Genomic DNA, 12,597 nt, shown 5'->3' on the forward strand with positions numbered 1-12,597 from the left:
AGAGTAGGTAGGACCAGACAGGAAGCTACTGAAGGAGTCCAGGTAAAAAAAAAAAAAAAAAAGGCTACAGTTGGCACCACAGTAGTTAGTAGTTAGTAGTAGAAATAAAAGTAGGAAAAAGGCGAGATAGGATGGAGACAGAACCAACAGGTGTGTTTTACGGATACGGTTGTGTCTGTTGGGAGGGCATGAAGAGAGGAAAAAGACTATACAATTATACTGAGATTTTTGCCTAGAATAACTGGATAGTTATTTACTGAATGGGGATGATGAGAAATGAAAAGTTGGGGTAAACTGTAGAGAGTTCTGTTTTGGCTACATTCATTTGAGATGTCTTTTGAGCAGTCAGGTAGGAAGGACAACCAAGAAGTTGGATATTTACATTTGGAGTTACAGGGACAGGAACGACTAGAATTCTAGATTTGGCCATCATGAATCTCAGGTGGTATTAAAGACATGCTACTCATTAGGTGACCCAGAAAGAGCCTGTAGATGGTGAAACGCTCATGCCTTAAAGAACCATTATGTGACTCATGTAGTGCCTACAAGAGAATTGATAAACTGGAAAGGAGTAAGACACTATGGATTATGTGGTGTGGTTTACCTACTTAGCAAGCGTCAGTGTCCAAACATGCTAACTTACTGTGGTTAATTCGAAAAGCATGACCTTTTCATAAGATAATATTTATGGCTTCTCGATACAGATGGAATTTTTTTCCAGTGGATTTTAACTTCCTTGAATCACATAAGACAAAGATTGGTGGTTTCTATCTTCAAATCAATTTTCGGCAATAATTTAGACAGATCTGTACTATTCCCTTTTTTAGCTTGCAGTAGACTTTGTTCCTTTTGAAGCTATATGGTTATTATTCCTCTCTTGTCAAGTGTGCAGTAGGTACTGCCACGCATTAGTGAACCACTAAACCTAACCCATTGTATCTTTTTGTCATATTGGTGCTAATGGCAAATGTGAGCAAGAACCATGAGGAGGACAGGCTTTGGGGACAATTTGGATTAATATGCTGAACTGTCTAAAATAAATACAGACTCCATGTGTACTTTTCATTTCCTAAGCTATGCAACAATTATAGTTATTCCACTCAAATGTCTGTAGCAATGAGATCAGTGACAAAAATAGTGCTTGAAAAACAAGAGAAGAAATGGCAAACATGTTATTTATTTGCTTAAATCTATTATAATGGGGCTGACAGTGTTCGTCTCATTAACAGAGGGACCTTTCTTTCCACAAGCCAGCTGGAATAATAAAGGCAGCTATGTGACATTTAAAATGCAATTGCTCTGCTATCTGTAGATTGTTTCTGATGCTTACTGATCACAGAGGAGAGTGATCTGAGTAGAATGCAAACCATCTTGTTCATCATCTGCATTCTCAACAAAGATAGCATTAGGGTTAAATGCTATAATATGGCAACAAGGATATGCTGAAAAATTATTCATGTCCAAGTGCTTGAACATTTATTTGAAGCATTTATTCAATTGTTCTTTTGCCATGTGACAGTCCAAGAGTTGGTAGAGATACATCTGTTGTGTTTTTCTTAAATAGGCAAAAGGAAATTATAATTAGGGGGATAGTGCCTTATGCATATAAATATACTGCATCTTTTGAAACAAGTTGTTCCAAACAAGTGAGAAGCATGCAGATTTCCCCCTTTGAATGGTTAGTAAACGCAAGCTTGTTTTGGTGCCTTTGTTTTAATGACAAAATAATAATCTTGAATAGAAACATGCCTTTAGATTTTAGGCATCATATGACAAAGTGAGTTTGAAGATAAATGCAAGAATCTGAGTTATGCAAAATTCTTTGCATAAGGATTTGTTTGAAACTTCAAATAGGCAAATATTACTCCGTGATTTTCAATCTCTCCTGAACTGAATTCCAAAATGAAGGGCTTCAGGGGAGGATTCTTGAACCTTCCATTTTCTTGGTCAGATGAAAAGTAGGAAATTCAGAAACAAATAATGGGCTATATAATATATCACTTGGGTGGCCAAGCTTCTCTATACCTCAAAGGTTCAGGCTGGAATTTTAATGGGTTCCAATTTTACTTGACCCAATTCATCCGTTTCCACTAGATATGCTTATCCTTCACACACTAAAACCATAGAATGAACTGTAAATCATCAGATTATAAAATTTTAGTCTGACACTTTTAGGAACTACATTTATTCCAGTTTCTGCCTATGTAATGAGGTCTTGCTACTTCCTTTTTTATTGTCGAGGTGAAGAGCTATGCAATTTTGACTCATTTGCATAGTACCTAAGTGAGAATATAAGTCTAGTTTTTTATTTGAAAATATTCAAGTCTAATACTATTAAGATTGTGGGGACTATATGGTTTTTCAGTCTCTCTCTCTCACACACACAAAACAACAATTATAGTCAGTACTGCTGAAATACAGAGTTTGATAAAATATCTCAAAGGTCGGATAAAAAAAGAAATGGAAAGTACTAAGAAATGAGCAGGAAAAAACTAGCTAAAAAATAAAGGGAAGTTCTCAAAAAATGTGTCTCCCTTCTCCTATTTCCATGTCAACAGTAAGTATAACTATCAGAAATCTTTAGGAAGTCCAGCACATCTCATCACCTTCTATGGACCAATTCCATTAGTCCAGCAAATGACACATATTTGACATTCAGAATAAAAAACAGGAGATGCACAGTACCAGACAAAAGCAGAAAGAGTACATCACTTTTGAATGGCATGATGAAGGAAGTCTTTATGATGGAGATGACATAGAAGTGGGCTTGATTTTAGCTAAGATGGAGTGTCTTCTAGGCCTAGGGCTATAGGAGAATACAGTGGGTACTGGAGGAAAATACTGCTCAGGGCTCATTTAGAATGATAGTAGATGTGAGAGAAGTCTGGAAAAGGAGTTTGATGGCAGTCAGATTGTAAAGAGGCGGTAACGGTCTCAGGAGTATTAGCTAGACAGTGTGGATTTGGTGGAAGATGAGATTTTAGGTCTCCATTGAGATCAATTTGAATACTGAATTTAAATACAGAGATTTATGAGAACTCTGAAGAGCATTCTGAATATAAAGGAGATAGTTATAATATGTGTTAGCACATAATGCTGTTCTTGCTGATTTTAAAGAACAAGCTGAGGAAAAGTTAGAATACTATTATTTTTCTATTCAGGTTTAAATGGTAAGGTTGTGGATTAAATAACCTCTTGAGAATCTTTCCATCTCAATGATCTATGAATAGCTATCTTTCTGATCTGGTTCTTTTTGAGTATGTGAAATGTTTCTGATATAGCAGAGATTAAATGTCCTATGAACATTTCTCTATTAAAAATCTGCATGTATAAAGAAAGAGATGCAATATAGACCTGCTATACTGTAGCAAATGACCAGCTAAGATTCATGCTCTTTAGTTTTAACAGCAATGAAGGGTTATATTATATTCTGTCGATTTTGTTGTAATTTTAGGACTGGATTGTTAATGCACTGAATTCTTTCACTGCCTGAATATAAAATTCAATGATATTCATGATATTCTGATTGTAAGGCCAAGATATAGAGGAAATGCAAAATATAATAAAGCTTGGTAGGAAAACAGAAACAAGGCCATTTACATGAATGAAGACACAGAGCTATAGATGCCCAAATATAAAGTATAATAACTAACTCAGCTGAGTGTACCAAAATTGAGAGTTGGTTAGACTAAACCATTACAAAATACACTGATATTTTTGCCAATAGGACATGACAGTTATAAAATTACAGATTTATTTCTCAGATATTAGCATACATACCTTCTAGATACCAAAAGAAGGCATTTTGCATCCTCTAAAATGAGCTTGTAATATCCTATTAAAATAATACTTATCAATGCAGCTCTAACTAAATGGCCAATAGATTTTAGCTATTGTGCAGTTCACTGTTGAGAAGTTGATTAGGTAATTGCTGAGTAAATCTAATTCCATTGTTGATTGAAATAATAAAATTGTTTCCTGAGCTGGTCATTGTGATCATCCCTTAACCAACCTGACTGGGATATGCATTAATTACAGAGTGGTTAGCATACCAAACTTCTACCCCCACCACATACACACGATAGAAACAGTTGATCTTACAGATACAACCCTAATTCTTAGAAAACATGCTTTATCTTGAAAGAAACTTTGGGATAATATTTGAGAATATGGGTGGGCTTTGGAATCCTGCACAGCTAAGTGGGCTAGTGAACGGCACACATTTAGCTCAGTACCCACTACAGATTAAGAGTAATTGTTATTAGCTATTAGTACTAATATTTTCCTTAAAGAAAGTTACGTGACAAAACTATTAGTTTACATATAGAAATCTGATTTTAAGGAACTTTATGATTAGTGGCCAAACTCTAGGAAACCTGATTGGCTTCTTTACATTTATTTTCCTTCCACCTCCTTTTAAGGATACAAATAAGCAAAACTAATATAGGTCAAGATCAAAGAATTTAGCTAACATATCCAACCAGCACAACCAAACACACTCAGCAAATATTTCTTCTCCTTCTTCATGCAGTGGGCACTTGGTTAGTTGTTACTGGCTTATTCACAAAGTACTAGTGAGTAATGGGTTAAGGTGTGGACACTGGAATCAGTTTACTTGAAGTTGAACCCTGTCGTCTTTGTTTACCAGAAAATCACCTAATTCTTCTGGGTTTCAATTTGAAATAGAGATAACAAGGGTACCTTACAGGGTGGTGATGAGGATTGAATAAAATAATTCAACTGGAACACTCACGACAGTGCTTGTCCATAATAATCACTGATAAAATGTTATTATTATTACACTTTTTCTTCAGAAAATATATGTTTGTTGGATGTGATGAGATTATGAAACCATAGTATTCATGAATGTTCTCTTTGACCAAATAGGAGCATTTCTTACTCCAACTAGATTCTTCTCAAGGCCAAGGAGAGCTGGGGGACAAGGAAAATCGGTACAATTTTGGTTCCTACAACCCTTTAGAAGTGCTAATGTCAAAGGAATGTTTGAAAATTGGGGAATGAAATAAAAGTATTTTGAGAGGTCTTTATGTGGTATTTATGAAAGTCTCATGAAGGTGAGAAACAAATGACCAAACAAAAGATATGAAATAAATTACCAAATATCTGTAATTCAGAAAAAAACAAAGCTTTTCATGACTAAAAAAATTGGTCTTTATTCATATTTTAAGTGTTAGAATAAATGTGATTTCAAAACATATTTTTCTAAGTTTCCTTTCACTCATGTGACTTTGGGGGCAGTTGCTTTGCTATATAGATGTCTGTGAATATAAGGATGATGAGGAGTATTTATCTGTAATAGTATTTGTCTATTTCATGTGGAATTTCAACATCTATGTTCTTTTCCTTTAAAATGCATTGATAAGGACTTCTGGGGAAGATAGCAGAGTGGGAGGATCCTAAACTCCCCTTCTCCCGAGGATACAAATAGATAACAGCCACATGAGTGCAAACAACCTAGAAAATGACCTGAAGATTAGCAGAACAAACTCTCTACAGCTAAATGTAGAGAAGCCCATATCAAAGAGGGTAAGAAGGGCAGAGAAGCAGTCAGGAGATAAACAGACCACAGGACTGTACCTGCGAGGGAGGGACGCTGTGGGCACAGAGAAGGGAAAGAAATAGACTCTCACATCAGGCACCCTAGGCATGGGGAACCTACAAGGAGAGGATGAATACCCATAACATTTGGCTTTGAAAACCAGAAGGGCCACATTTCAGGAGTTCTTACAATCAGTGAGGTTTAAACCCCAGAACTTTCAAAATCAGCAGACTCATGGGAGAACCAGGGAAGAAACTGTGCTCTCATCCTTAAGGAGACAGCACAAAAAACAGCCCCATGGAGATACAGCATAGAAGCAGCAGTTTGAAAATCATCTGGGGTATATGGGAGAGAGATTTGTTTACTAAATTCAGAGCATGTACTGGATCTGAGAATTGGTATTTCTCTCCCCTTCCCCTCAGAATAAACACAAAGACAACAGTAGTAAACAGCACAGCACCAATACTGGCTACTTAACTTGCTAAGAGTACACCTGCCCACGTGTTCTCCTGGAGGCATGCCCCCTTCAGCAGATCCCCACAGACCCTGCTAACACCAGACATCTGTGCATCTGTGCATCTGTGGACCCACCCCCTCCAACTGGCCTGTGGTCCAGCAGCTGCTGTTCCCCTCTGACCACTGCAGATCTTGCTGGCACTGTAAGCCCTGTCCCCACATCCTCCTGCAGTTCACTGCTACTGCATCTCTGACAAATGCCTGGTCTGACTCAACTCAAGCACAAGGCGAGCCCATATTGGCCCACTAACACCACAGGGATGAAATAATGTCCACAACAGGCAAAGACAGTCATTGCACATGACTGGGCTGAAGGCAAAAGTGGCTCCCCACAGCAGCAGGGCACACTCAACATACAGGAAACATCATGAAGTGCCTGGTTCTGGTGAATAGGGGATATTGCACTGCAGGAAACTACATGACCCTTTCTTCATAAGGCCACTACCTTCGAGAGCCAGAGACACAGCTGACTTTCCTAACTCATAGAAACAGATACAGAGAGTTAGATGAAATGAGGAGACAGAGGAATATTTTCCAAATGAAAGAAAAGGACAAAATCACAGAAGGAAACCTTAATGAAACAGAGATAAGTAATATGCCTGATGGAGAATTTAAAGTAATGGTCATAAGGATACTCAGTGGATTTGAGAAAATAATGGAAGACCTCAGTAAGACCCTTAACAAAGAGATAGGAAACATGAAAAAGAACCAATCAGAGAAGAAATACTAAAGAAATAAAATTAAAAATATACTAGATGGAATAAACAGTAGACTAGAGAAAGGGGAAGAACAGATCAGTTACCTGGAGGAGAGAGTAATAGAGAGCAATCAAGCTGAATGGGAGAAGGAAAAGTAATAATAAAAGTGAGAATAGGGGCACCTGAGTGGCTCAGTCGTTAGGTGTCTGCCTTCGGCTCAGGTCATAATCCCAGGTCCTGGGATAGAGCCCCGCACTGGGCTCCCTGCTTGGTGGGAAGCCTGCTTCGCCCTCTCCCACTCCCCCTGCTGTGTTCCCTCTCTCGCTGTGTCTCTCTCTGTCAAATAAATAAATTAGATCTTTAAAAAAAAAAAAAGTGAGAATAGACATAGGAAACTGAGCAACACCATCAAGTGTAATAACATTTGCATTATAGGGATCTCAGAAAGAGAAGAGAGAGAAAAGAGGGCAGAAAATTTATTTAAATGAATAATAGCTAAAAACTTCTCAAGTCTGGAGAAGGAAACAAAAATCCAAAAGGCACAGAAAGCCCCCAACACAATCAACCCAAGGAAATACACACCAAGACACATAGTAAATAAAATGGCAAAAAGGAGTAATAATAAGAGAATTTTCAAAACAGCAAAGAAAACAGTTACATACAAGGGAAACCCCATAGGCCTATCAGCAGATTTTTCAGCAGAAATTTCCCAGGCCAGAGGAAGTAGCATAATATAGTCAAAGTACTGAAAGAAAAAAAAAAAAAAAAAAAACTGCAGCCAAAAACACTCTACCCAGCAAGGCCATTGTTCTGAATAGAAGGAGAGATAAAGAGTTTCCCAGACAAACAAAAGTTTAAAAAACTCATGACCACTAAATGAGCACTATAAGAAATGTAAAAGGGAACTCTTTGAGTGAAAAATAAAGATATAAGTAGGAGAAAGAAAAGTAGAAAACACAAAAGCAGTAAAAATAGGATATCTATAAAAATCAGTCAAAGGATTCACAAAATAAAAGAATGCAAAATATGACACCATACACCTAAAACATGGTGAAGGGAGACAGGAGTAAATTATGGATTCAAACTTATGTAACCATCAACTTAATATAGACTGCTATACGCAGAAGCTGTTATATGCAAACCCAATGGTAACCACAAATCAAAACCCAGTAATAGATACGCAAAATATAAAGAGAAAGGAATCCAAATATATCACTAAAGAGAGCCAACAAACCATGAGAGAGGAGAGCAAGGAAAGAAAGGAACAGAAAATAGCTTCAAAAACAATCATAAAATAAGTAACAAATGGCAATAAGTACATACTTATCAATAACTGCTTTGAATGTAAATGGACTAAGTGCACCAATCAAAAGACATGGGTGATGGAATGGATAAAAAAGCAAGACCCATCCAAATGCTGTCCACAAGAGACTCATTTCAGACCTGAAGATACATACAGATTGAAAGTGAAGGGAAGGAAAAGCATTTATCATGCAAATGGCAGTGAAAAGAAAGCTGGGGTAGCAATATTTATATCAGACAAAATAGACTTTAAAACAGACTGAAGCAAGAAGCAACGGCACTATATAATCATAAAGGAAACAATCCAACAAGAAAATATAATAATTGTAAATATTTATATACCCAACACGGGAGCACCCAAATACATAAAGCAGCTAATAACAAGTATAAAGGAAGTAATTAATAGTAATATAATAATAGTAGGGGGCTTTAACACTCCACTTACATTGATGGAAAAATCATCCAAACACAAAATCAACAAGAAAACAGTGGCTTTGAATGACGCACTGAACCAGATGGCTCTAACACATATATTCTAAACATTCCAACCTAAAATAGCAGAATACACATTCTTCTTATGTTCACATGAAACAGTCTCCTGAATAGATCACACATTAAGCCACAAGACAAGTCTCAACGAATTCAAAAAGATGCAAGTCATACCATGCCTCTTTTCTGACCACAATGCTAAGAAACTAGAAATCAACCACAAGGAAAAAAAACCTGGAAAAAAACACAAATGCATGGAGGTTAAATAACATGCTACTAAACAATGAATGGGTCATTTAAGAAATCAAAGAGGAAATCGAAAAATACATACAGACAAATGAAAATGAAAACACAACTGGTCCAAAATCTTTGGGATGCAGCAAAAGCTGTTCTAAGAGGGAAGTTTATAGCAATACAGGTCTATTTCAAGAAGCAAGAAAAGGGGTGCCTGGGTGGCTCAGTCGTTAAGTGTTTGCCTTCGGCTCAGGTCATGATCCCAGGGTCCTGGGATCAAGCCCAGCATTGGGCTCTCTGCTCTGCGGGAAGCCTGCTTCTCCCTCTCCCACTCCCCCTGCTTGTGTTCCTTTCTCGTTGTGTCTCTCTCTGTCAAATAAATAAATAAATAAATAAAAGAAGAAGAAGAAGAAGCAAGAAAAATCTCAAATGAACAACCTAACCTTACACCTAAAGGAGCTAGAAAAAGAAGAACAAATAAAAGCCAAAACCCCTGGTAGAAAGAAAGGAAATAATAAAGATTAGAGCAGAAATAAGTGAAATAGAAACTGAAAAAATCAATAGAACAGACCAATGAAACCAGGAGCTGGTTCTTTGAAAAGATCAACAAAATTGATAAACTTTTAGCCAAACTCATCAAAAATAAAATAAATAAAAAAGAGAGAGAATTCACATAAAATCATAAATGAAAGAGGAGAAATAACAACCAACAGCAAGAAATACAAAGGATTACAAGAGAATATTATGAAAAATTATATGCCAACAAATTGGACAATCTAGAAGAAATGGATAAATTCCTAGAAACATATAACCTCCCAAAACTGAAGCAGGAAGAAATAGAAAATTTGAACACAACAATTACCAGCAATGAAATTGAATCAGTAACCAAGAACTCCAACAAACAAAAGTTAAGGACCAGACGGCTTCACAGGTGAATTCCACTAAACATTTAGAGGAGAGTTAATTCCTATTCTTCCCAAACTATTCCAAAAAATAGAAGAGAAAGGAAAGCTTCCAAATTCATTTCATGAGGTCAGGATTATCCTGATGCCAAAACCAGATAAAGACACTACAAACAGGGAGAACTACAGGCCAGTATCTCTGATGAACACAGATGCAAAAATCCTCAGCAAACTCTTAGCAAATGAAATCCAACAATACGTTAAAAAATCATTCACCACGATTTAGTGGGATTTATTCCTGGGATGAAATGGTGGTTGAGTATTTGCAAATCAATCAACGTGATACATCACATCAATAAGAGAAAGGACAAAAACCATATGATCAATTCAATAGATGCAGAAAAAGCATTTCACAAAGTACAACATACATTCATCATAAAGACCTTCAACAAAGTGGGTGTAGAGGGAATATACCTAAACAAAATAAAGGTGATAATGAAAACCCATAGCTCATATCATATTCAATGATGGGAAATTGAGAGCTTTTCCCCTAAGATCAGAAACAAGACAAGGATGTCCATTCTCACCACTTTTATTCAACATCGTACTGGAAGTCCTAGCCACAGCAATCAGACATGAAAAAGAAATGGAAGGCATCCAATTTGGTAAGGAAGAAGTAAAAATTTCTGTATTTTCCAATGACATGATACTATATATGGAAAACTCTAAAGACTCCACAAAAAACTGCTAGAACTGATCAATGAATTCAGTAAGGTCACAGGATACAAAATCAATGCACAGAAATCCATTGTATTTCTATACACTAATAATAAAGTAGCAGAAAGAGAAATAAAAACAACAATCCCAATTAACATTGCACCCCCCCAGGGGCACCTGGGTGGCTCAGTCCTTAAGCGTCTGCCTTCAGCTCAGGTCATGATCCCAGGGTCCTGGGATCGAGCCCCACGTCAGTCTCCCTGCTCAGCAGGAAGCCTGCTTCTCCCTCTCCCACTCCCCCTGCTTTTGTTTCCTCTCTTGCTGTGTCTCTGTCAAATAAATAAATAAAATCTTTAAAAAAAATTGTTAAAATAAATAAATAAATAAATAAATTTAAAAAAATAAAATTGCACCCCTCAAAAATAAAATACCTAGGAATAAACTTAACCAAGGAGGTGAAAGACCTGTATTAAAAAAACTATAAAATACTGATGAAAGAAACTGAAGTCAACACAAACAAATGGGAAGATATTCCACGTTGATGAATTGTGAGAATATTGTTAAAATGTTAAAACCACCCAAAGCCATCTACAGATTTAATGCAATCCCTGTCAAACTACCAACAGTGTTTTTCACAGAACTAGAGCAAACAATCCTAAAACTTGTATGGAACCACAGAAGATCCCAAATAGCCAAAGCAATCTTAAAAAAGAACCGTACTGGAGGTATCACAATCCTAGATTTCCAGATATACTACAAAGATGTCATAATCAAAACAGTACAGTACTAGGACAAAAAAAGACACATAGATCAAGAGAACAGAATAGAGGTCCCAGAAATAAGCCCATGACCATATCATCAATCAATCTTCAACAAAGGAGGTGAGAATATGCAATGGGAAAAAGACAGTCTTTTCATGAAATGGCATTGGGAAACCTGGACAGCTACATGCAAAAGAATGAAACTGAACCACTTCTTACTCCACACACAAAACAAACTCAAAATGGATCAAGGACCTAAATGTGAGACCTTAAACCATAAAAATCCTAGAAGAAAGTATGGGCAGTAATATCTCTGACATCAGCCATAGCAACATTTTTCTTGATATGCCTCCTGAAGCAAGAGAACCAAAAGCAAAATAAACTACTGGGACTACATCAAAATAAAAAGCTTCTGCGCAAAGGAAACAATCAATAAAACTAAAAGACAACCTACTGAATGGGAGAAGATATTTGCAAATGACATATCTGATAAAGGGTTAGTATCCAAAATAGATAAAGAACTTATGTAACTCAACACCCAAAAAACAAATAATCCAATTTAAAAATGGGCAGAAAACATGAACAGATATTTCTCCTAAAAAGACATACAGATGGCCAAGAGACATATGAAAAGATCCTCAGCAGCAGTCATTATTAGGGAAATGCAAATCAAAACCAAAATGAGGTATCACCTAACACCTGTCATAATGGCTAAAATAAAAACTCAAAAAACGAGGTGTTGTGAAGATGTGGAGAGAAAGGAACCCTCCTCATGCATTGTTGGTGGAAATGCAAACTGGTGCAGCCACTGTGGAAAACAGTATGGTGGTTCCTCAAACAATTAAAAATATAACTACTCTATAATCCATTAATTTCACTACTGGGTATTGACCCAAAGAATATGAAAACACATATTTGAAGGGATATATGCACCCCTATGTTTACTGCAGCATTATTTACAATAGTCAAATTATGGAAGAAGCCTAAGTATCCATTGGTAGATGAATGGATAAAGAAGAAGTGGTACAAGGCGCCTGGGTGGCTCAGTCGTTAAGCGTCTGCCTTCGGCTCAGGTCATGGTCCCAGGGTCCTGGGATCGAGTCCCACATCGGGCTCCCTGCTCGGCAAGAAGCCTGCTTCTCCCTCTCCCACTCCCCCTGCTTGTGTTCCCTCTTTCACTGTGTCTCTCTGTCAAATAAATAAATAAAATCCTTAAAAAAAAAAATAAAGAAGAAGTGGTATATTCACAAAATGGAATATTACTCAGCCATAAAAAAGAAGGAAATATTACCTTTTGCAACAACATGGGTAAATCTAGAGTGTATAATGCTCAGTGAAATAATTCAGTCAGAAAAAGACAAATATATGATTTCACTCATATGTGGAATTGAATAAATAAAACAAATGAACAAAGAAAA

This window comes from Mirounga leonina, unplaced genomic scaffold (assembly GCF_011800145.1).
Source record: "Mirounga leonina isolate KUSES-001 unplaced genomic scaffold, KU_Mleo_1.0 Mir_168, whole genome shotgun sequence".
Lineage (NCBI taxonomy): Eukaryota > Metazoa > Chordata > Mammalia > Carnivora > Phocidae > Mirounga > Mirounga leonina.